Raw genomic sequence first — 7,382 nt, 5'->3', positions numbered from 1 at the left:
TGTTCGGCAATGTATGCAAATATATGTACATATAAGTATATATGAATGTATGAACCTGCAAGTCAATGCGCGCACATGCGTATACATACACTCATATGAGCATGTGCAGATACACAAGATAGGATAGAAGATGTATGCCTTTTAACATCGTATACTATACAAATAAATATTTTTCTTACTAATAGAAATTAAAATAAAGAAAAATATTTATTTTTATAGTATACGATGTTAAAAGCAAAAAATTAAAAATTTATTCTGTCGGGATTCGAACCTGGGACCTGTGTTAGCATCTTGACCTTCCAAGCGCTTACCACCAACACCACCATTGACAATTAGGTTGTGTTGACTTAAGTATGATTTGGTTATGAATGCAAGAAACATACAATGGTTCTAATAATTTTGTTTAAGTATAGAAATATACATACTTTGTAGAACTGAACTTGTAGAATTGATGTAGTCTTACTAATAGAAATTAAAATAAAGAAAAATATTTATTTTTATAGTATACGATGTTAAAAGCAAAAAATTAAAAATTTATTCTGTCGGGATTCGAACCTGGGACCTGTGTTAGCATCTTGACCTTCCAAGCGCTTACCACCAACACCACCATTGACAATTAGGTTGCGCTGACTTAAGTATGATTTGGTTATGAATGCAAGAAACATACAATGGTTCTAATAATTTTGTTTAAGTATAGAAATATACATACTTTGTAGAACATTTGCTTTCGCAATAAATTTATCACAGCAATACATATGCATAATATGTATATACATATACATAACATTGCTGTGATGCCCTGAGAAGTATAGTCTTAATAAATTTATTATTAATTTTTTGCTTACTAATAGAAATTAAATTTATCACAGCAATATTATGTATATGTTTATGTATATTGCTGTGATAAATTTATTTTCTATTAGTAAGAAAAAAATATTTATTAGTATTGATTTCCAAAAGCACAGAAATGATTCTGTGAATTTATTCATTAAAATCGCCACTCAGAAGTCGTTTTATCCCTTGTAAGCGAGCGATTTTCTTAAATCTCACGCTCCCAGATAAAACGATATACCTCGTCCTCGTGGGTCAATTTCAAAAACCACAGAAATGATTCTGTGTGATTCTGAAAGGCCAACGCAGAGTATTTCAATTAAAAGTCACACAAAATAGTTGAGAATTCGCAGAAAGGCAAACGAAAGAAAAAGAACTATAACTTCAAGAATGATAGAATACAAGATTACGACAACCGCCATTATGATACGTCATAGTTGCGTGTTGAGAAGAACAAGAGTGAAAAACTGTCAAATGGCTTGCAAATTGTAAACAGAAAAGTGAACACTTTTGTAAATTCGCAAAATATTATTAATTCTTTCGATTTTAATGAAAAGTTTTAGTGAAGCGATTGAATATTATTGAGTGAAAAGATTTGAATCATTTCTAAAGAAATATATCGGCCTATTGATAATAAAATTGTCTATTAAGTTGTGATTCAAATGGAGAAGACGTTTCTTGTGTTGTATATAAATATATACATAAGTATATTATAAGTTCAGATGTATCAGATGTATGAAATTATGATAAAAGAATTGTGAAATTAATTAATTAAAGAGGATTTAGTATTAAATATATCATTTCTTTTGCAAAATAACACCCATTTTTTGGCCGGAAAACTGAAAAAACTCGTTTTCGATCCTTTAATTGCATAATAATTATTACAACAAGCCACTGCACATTTCATTTTAAAAAATTAATATATTTTGCTTAGAAATTTAAATAAATACAACCGTACACTTTCACTGGTTTTGTTCATTTGAACAATTTCCACAAATGCTACTCTATTTATTGTGGATGTGCCTAAAACTACTTATGTATATCTTTTCTCGCAACAATATTCTAAACATTCCACTGAAATTTTTCCTGCAAAGACGAATGAATTAATATTATTTTGGGAATTTTCAAAAGTGTTTACTTTTCTGTTTACAATTTGTATGCATTTCTATGCTTGTTCTTCTCAATGCAGAAGTGTGACGTCACGAAATTGTTGCACAATGTATTTGTTTTTGTAAGAATTGTCAAGAGCTAAACTAAAAAAACTAACGGTAAACTAGTGTCGTAATCTTGTATTCTATCATTCTTGTATAACTTCAATAATACACAAGCATACAAACATACATATGCGCACACATGTGAATATGTCACCAACCAAAAATTGAAACATTGTTCTACAAAAACAACAACAGCATAAGCATGGCAACATTGTGTTGTGTTGTTGTGTCGGCCGAGCTGTGCCGAAAGAAACGAACAAACGATCGCCGATTGTCACCGCTTCGCTTGCTGCTCGCACATCTTCGCAGACAAGGTTGCGTTACATTCATATGGATGGAGCGAGGTTGCGCAACTTTGCGTTACTTTTATATGGAAGGTTGCGTAACCAGAATCTATCGCAACCTTTACCGGCGTCGCATAAGAAGTATAACTTCAATAAAAAATGTTACTTCCTTACTTTTATAGACAAATTTAGGAAATTTGCTATGGCATTTCAGCTAGAATATAGAAACAGTATAACTATTATAGAAAAGCTTAGATCATTCTTTTCTATCAAAGGAAGACCCAGAAAGTTAATATTAGATAATGAATTCAACTCAATTAACATAAAAAATTTTTTTAGGAAAGGAGAAATAGAAGTTCATTTTACAAAACCAAATAGTCATACTGGGAATTCAGATATCGAAAGATTTTATAATACTCTCTCCGAAAGAATTAGAGTCCTAGAAATTGAAAAACCAAACCTTTCGACAGCGGAAAAAGTATTTCAAAGCATAGAATGGTATAACAAATCTTATCATTCTACAATTAAAACCACACCTCTTGAGGTTATAAATGGAAAAACTGATAACAATTTGATTAAAGACACTATTCAGAAGACTAAAGAAAAATGCATAAGAAAACTAAATAGAAATAGAGAAGAGTTTAATAACACTCAAAAAGAAGGTTACGTAAAAAATTATAAAGCGGATCGGCACAAATACGAACCAAGGTATAGAAAATTGCCATTAGATAATATTCACCCGACAAATATTAAACGACCAAAAAAATTTTTTAGGTCAAATACATCTTCAAAATAACATTTATGATAGCAATTGTAATAATTAGTAATGCAGCTAAACTGGAAGTACAACAAATACATACCGACAATGGATACACAGAAATTATCACCAATACTAAACAGATTGTTACATCATCTGACCTCGTAATTCACATAATTGACCCTCGTGAAATTCTTTACATACTAAATAATCTAACAAAAATCTCGCAAACATATTCACATCTACGTTACTACACCCTATCTAATGAAATTGAAATCTTGAGAGTTAAAATCAAAATATTAATCCCAAGAAAAAAAGTTAGTAGAAGAAAGAGAGGTTTAATTAACGGTACAGGTTCTGTACATCAATTTCTATTTGGAACAATGGATGATGGAGGTAGAATAGATATTGAAAATCACCTTAAGAAAGTAGATGAAAATTTACATAATTCAATTACAGCTCTCAACCACCAAATAAAAATTAATAATTTCTTTTCGAACAGGTTCACAAAATTAAAACAAATTATTGAAGACGAAAGAAAGAATTCTTTAATGTATCAAGTGAGAACAGACAAAATATTGATTCTTCATGAACAAACAATAAAGATAAACATTCTCAAAGACGCAGTAAACCAGATTCAGGAAAACATTATTTCAGCAAAAAGTGGTATTTTTCACCCAAGCATTTTAACAAATGAAGAAATTTATAATTACATCATAGACCTCAACAAACTTCAATATATAAAATTATGCGCCCTGGAATATAAAGAAAATTTGTTAATGTTCGTGGTCAAAATCCCAAAAGAATTTCAATCGGTACAATTAAAAACTACTCGTATTATTCCTATACCAAATGCAGCAGGCAAAGAAATAACAGCAGAAATTGAAAATGTTTTTGAATACGAATACAAAAATGTCACTTATAAATTCGAAGAAGCTAAAACACTCAATGAACTACAAATTTCTAAACATTGCATCCACTTATTAAATTGTGAACTTATCAAAAATAGCATTACAGAAATTTTTCAAATTGATGAAGAAACTATTTTAATAAAAAATGCAAATGGCATAGAAGGAATAAACCAGAACTGCCACAACAGAAAAATTAAGTTGAAAAACACTACATTGATTCATTATAATAACTGCGCAATTAAGATCCTATACCAAACATTCTCAAATACTAAAATATCATACAATCAAAGATTTTATTATCCAAACTATGATACTCACAATTTTACTAACAAAATTACAATTAACGACCTTGTATTTAAAAACGAAGAAAATTTAAAAGAAACTAATGAATTAAAATATCACAAAAATATCTCTCATATCGGAATATCAATTTTAAGTTTTATTGTGATTATAATAATAATCTTAATATCTTGTAAAATTAAAAAAAAAAGAAAAACAATATTTTTCAAACTCAGGAGAGTTTTCCATTAAGGGAGGGAGGAGTTATGTGTACACTATCATCCCAACCAGACACCACAAACAAAATATTGTAAATTGGACAAAATAAAAGATTAAAGTAAAACAAGTAAACACTACAAAAAATAAGATAACAAGTAGAGATAAAGAACATAATGCAAACGCATACAAACATGTTTTGGTCCTTATGTTTGACTGTAATGATAACCCAGACATTATCGGGTAAACCACACAATCATGTTTGTTTGCATTCAATAGAAAATAAGATTACATTTAACAAATATTTTATTTCATAAGAAAATAAAAAAAAAACAAAGAAATAGATTGAGAAAATTTTAATCACTTTAGTAGTTATATAAGCAGAACATAATTTGAAAAAGGAACAGAATAAAATATAATGTCACAGAAGTAACATCGTCGGCATTTTTATTCCTCCGCTCGAACAACTAAAACTTGCATGCCTTTAAGGCAGTCCACCTCGCCCTGGTCGGTCTATCAGAATTTCAAGCTCATGCCTTTTTTTGGCAATCTCACCATGGTTTCATGTTCCGAAATACCCTTGTGACTGAGATCCAGTATATATGCCATCGCTTCTCGACAGTCTCTATATCTACCACCTCCCTGTTTCTAAGAATATTCTCTAACACAATGCGACTTGAGATTATTGCTTCACTTGCTGCAATATTGCGGCAATATTGTGAAAATCTTTCTGTTGACAGCAATGGCGACCTACTACATACATACTCTGGTAAGCCTTTAGATACGATTTAAAACATACAACGCAAAGAAATTCGAACAGAAAGGAGATCATGTTAGAATCTTACGCAAAGGCATATTACAGTTCGAAAACAATCATGTAACTCTGAAGAAATTGCGAGCTTCCTTATTAACACAGGGCTAAAACCAAATGGATATAAGTAGAGATTCAAAGAAGTTAAATCAAGAAAGCTTTGACTACATCATTCCGTTGGATGTCATCTATATTTCGTTGAAAGGACTTAGTAAATGTTTCTACTACGATCGCCACAGTTTTGGAAGTTCAAAAATTCATTGGTCTTCAATAATTTTCATTGATTATTTCTGAACTTCGATGCTTCTATCCCTCCGCTCAATGGCATTCAAGCGCCGGCACTGTTTGTTTGCGTTGCCACTAACCGAACAAGTTGAGTTATAGTGGCAATTTACATTTTTATACTCTCGCAACAAAGTTGCTAAAGAGAGTATTATAGTTTTGTTCACATAACGGTTGTTTGTAAGTCCTAAAACTAAAAGAGTCAGATATAGGGTTATGTATACCAAAGTGATCAGGGTGACGAGTAGATTTGAAACCCGGATGTCTGTCTGTCCGTCTGTCCGTCCGTCCGTCCGTCCGTCCGTGCAAGCTGTAACTTGAGTAAAAATTGAGATATCATGATGAGACTTGGTACACGTATTTCTTGGCTCCATAAGAAGATCTAGTTCGAAGATGGGCAAAATCGGTCCACTGCCACGCCTACAAAATGGCGGAAACGGAAAACCTATAAAGTGTCATAACTAAGCCATAAATGAAGATATTAAATTGGCACAAAGGATCGCATAAGGGAGGAGCATATTTGGAAATAATTTTTTTGGGAAAGTGGGCGTGGCCCCGCCCCCTGCTAAGTTTTTTGTACATATCTCGGAAACTACTACAGCTATGTCAACCAAACTCTATGGAGTCGTTTCCTTCAGGCATTTCCATATACAGTTCGAAAATGGAAGAAATCGGAAAATAACCACGCCCACCTCCCATACAAAGGTTATGTTGAAAATCACTAAAAGTGCGTTAACCGACTAACAAAAAACGTCAGAAACACTAAATTTTACGGAAGAAATGGCAGAAGGTGCACCCAGGCTTTTAATAAAAATTGAAAATGGGCGTGGCGTCGCCCACTTATGGACCAAAAACCATATCTCAGGAACTACTCCACCGATTTCAATGAAATACGGTATATAATATTTTTTTAACACCCTGATGACATGTACGAAATATGGGTGAAATCGGTTCACAACTTCTTCCAATATAACGCTGTTTTGAATTCCATCTGATGCCTTCTCTGTATAATACAATATATACATTAGGAACCAAAATAAAAACAAGTAAGGAAGGGCTAAGTTCGGGTGTCACCGAACATTTTATACTCTCGCATGATAAAGTGATAATCGAGATTTCATTATCCGTCATTTACATATTTTTTTATTTTGGTTCCTAATGTATACGAACCGATTTCCCCCATATTTCGTACATGTCATCAGGGTGTTAAGAAAGTATTATATACCGAATTTCATTGAAATCGGTCGAGTAGTTCCTGAGATATGGTTTTTGGTCCATAAGTGAGCGACGCCACGCCCATTTTCAATTTTAAAAGAGAGCCTGGGTACAGCTTCCTTCTGCCATTTTTTCCGTAAAATTTAGTGTTTCTGACGTTTTTTGTTAGTCGGTTAACGCAGTTTTAGTGATTTTCAACATAACCTTTGTATGGGAGGTGGGCGTGGTTATTATCCGATTTCTTACATTTTTGAACTATATACGGAAATACTTGAAAGAAATGACTCTGTAGAGTTTGGTTGACATGGCTATAGTAGTTTCCGAGATATATACAAAAAACTGTGTAGGGGGCGGGGCCGCGCCCACTTTTCCAAAAAAGTTACGTCCAAATATGTCTCTCTCTAATGCAATCCTTTGTGCCAAATTTCACTTTAATATCTTTATTTATGGCTTAGTTATGACACTTTATAGGTTTTCGGTTTCCGCCATTTTGTGGGCGTGGCAGTGGGCCGATTTTGCCCATCTTCGAACTTAACCTTCTTATGGAGCCAAGAAATACGTGTACCAAGTTTCATCATGATA

General features: G+C 32.4%; 1 pseudogene; it reads right to left on the bottom strand.

Annotated features, from left to right (window-relative positions):
* Positions 1–996: 996 nt before the first annotated feature.
* Positions 997–1,126, bottom strand: LOC125777993 (small nucleolar RNA U3; annotated as a pseudogene).
* Positions 1,127–7,382: the final 6,256 nt, after the last annotated feature.

The sequence above is a fragment of the Bactrocera dorsalis genome, chromosome 3 (assembly GCF_023373825.1).
Source record: "Bactrocera dorsalis isolate Fly_Bdor chromosome 3, ASM2337382v1, whole genome shotgun sequence".
NCBI lineage: Eukaryota > Metazoa > Arthropoda > Insecta > Diptera > Tephritidae > Bactrocera > Bactrocera dorsalis.
The sequence above is the reverse complement of the archived record's forward strand: the minus strand, read 5'-3'. Positions and strand labels throughout refer to the sequence as shown.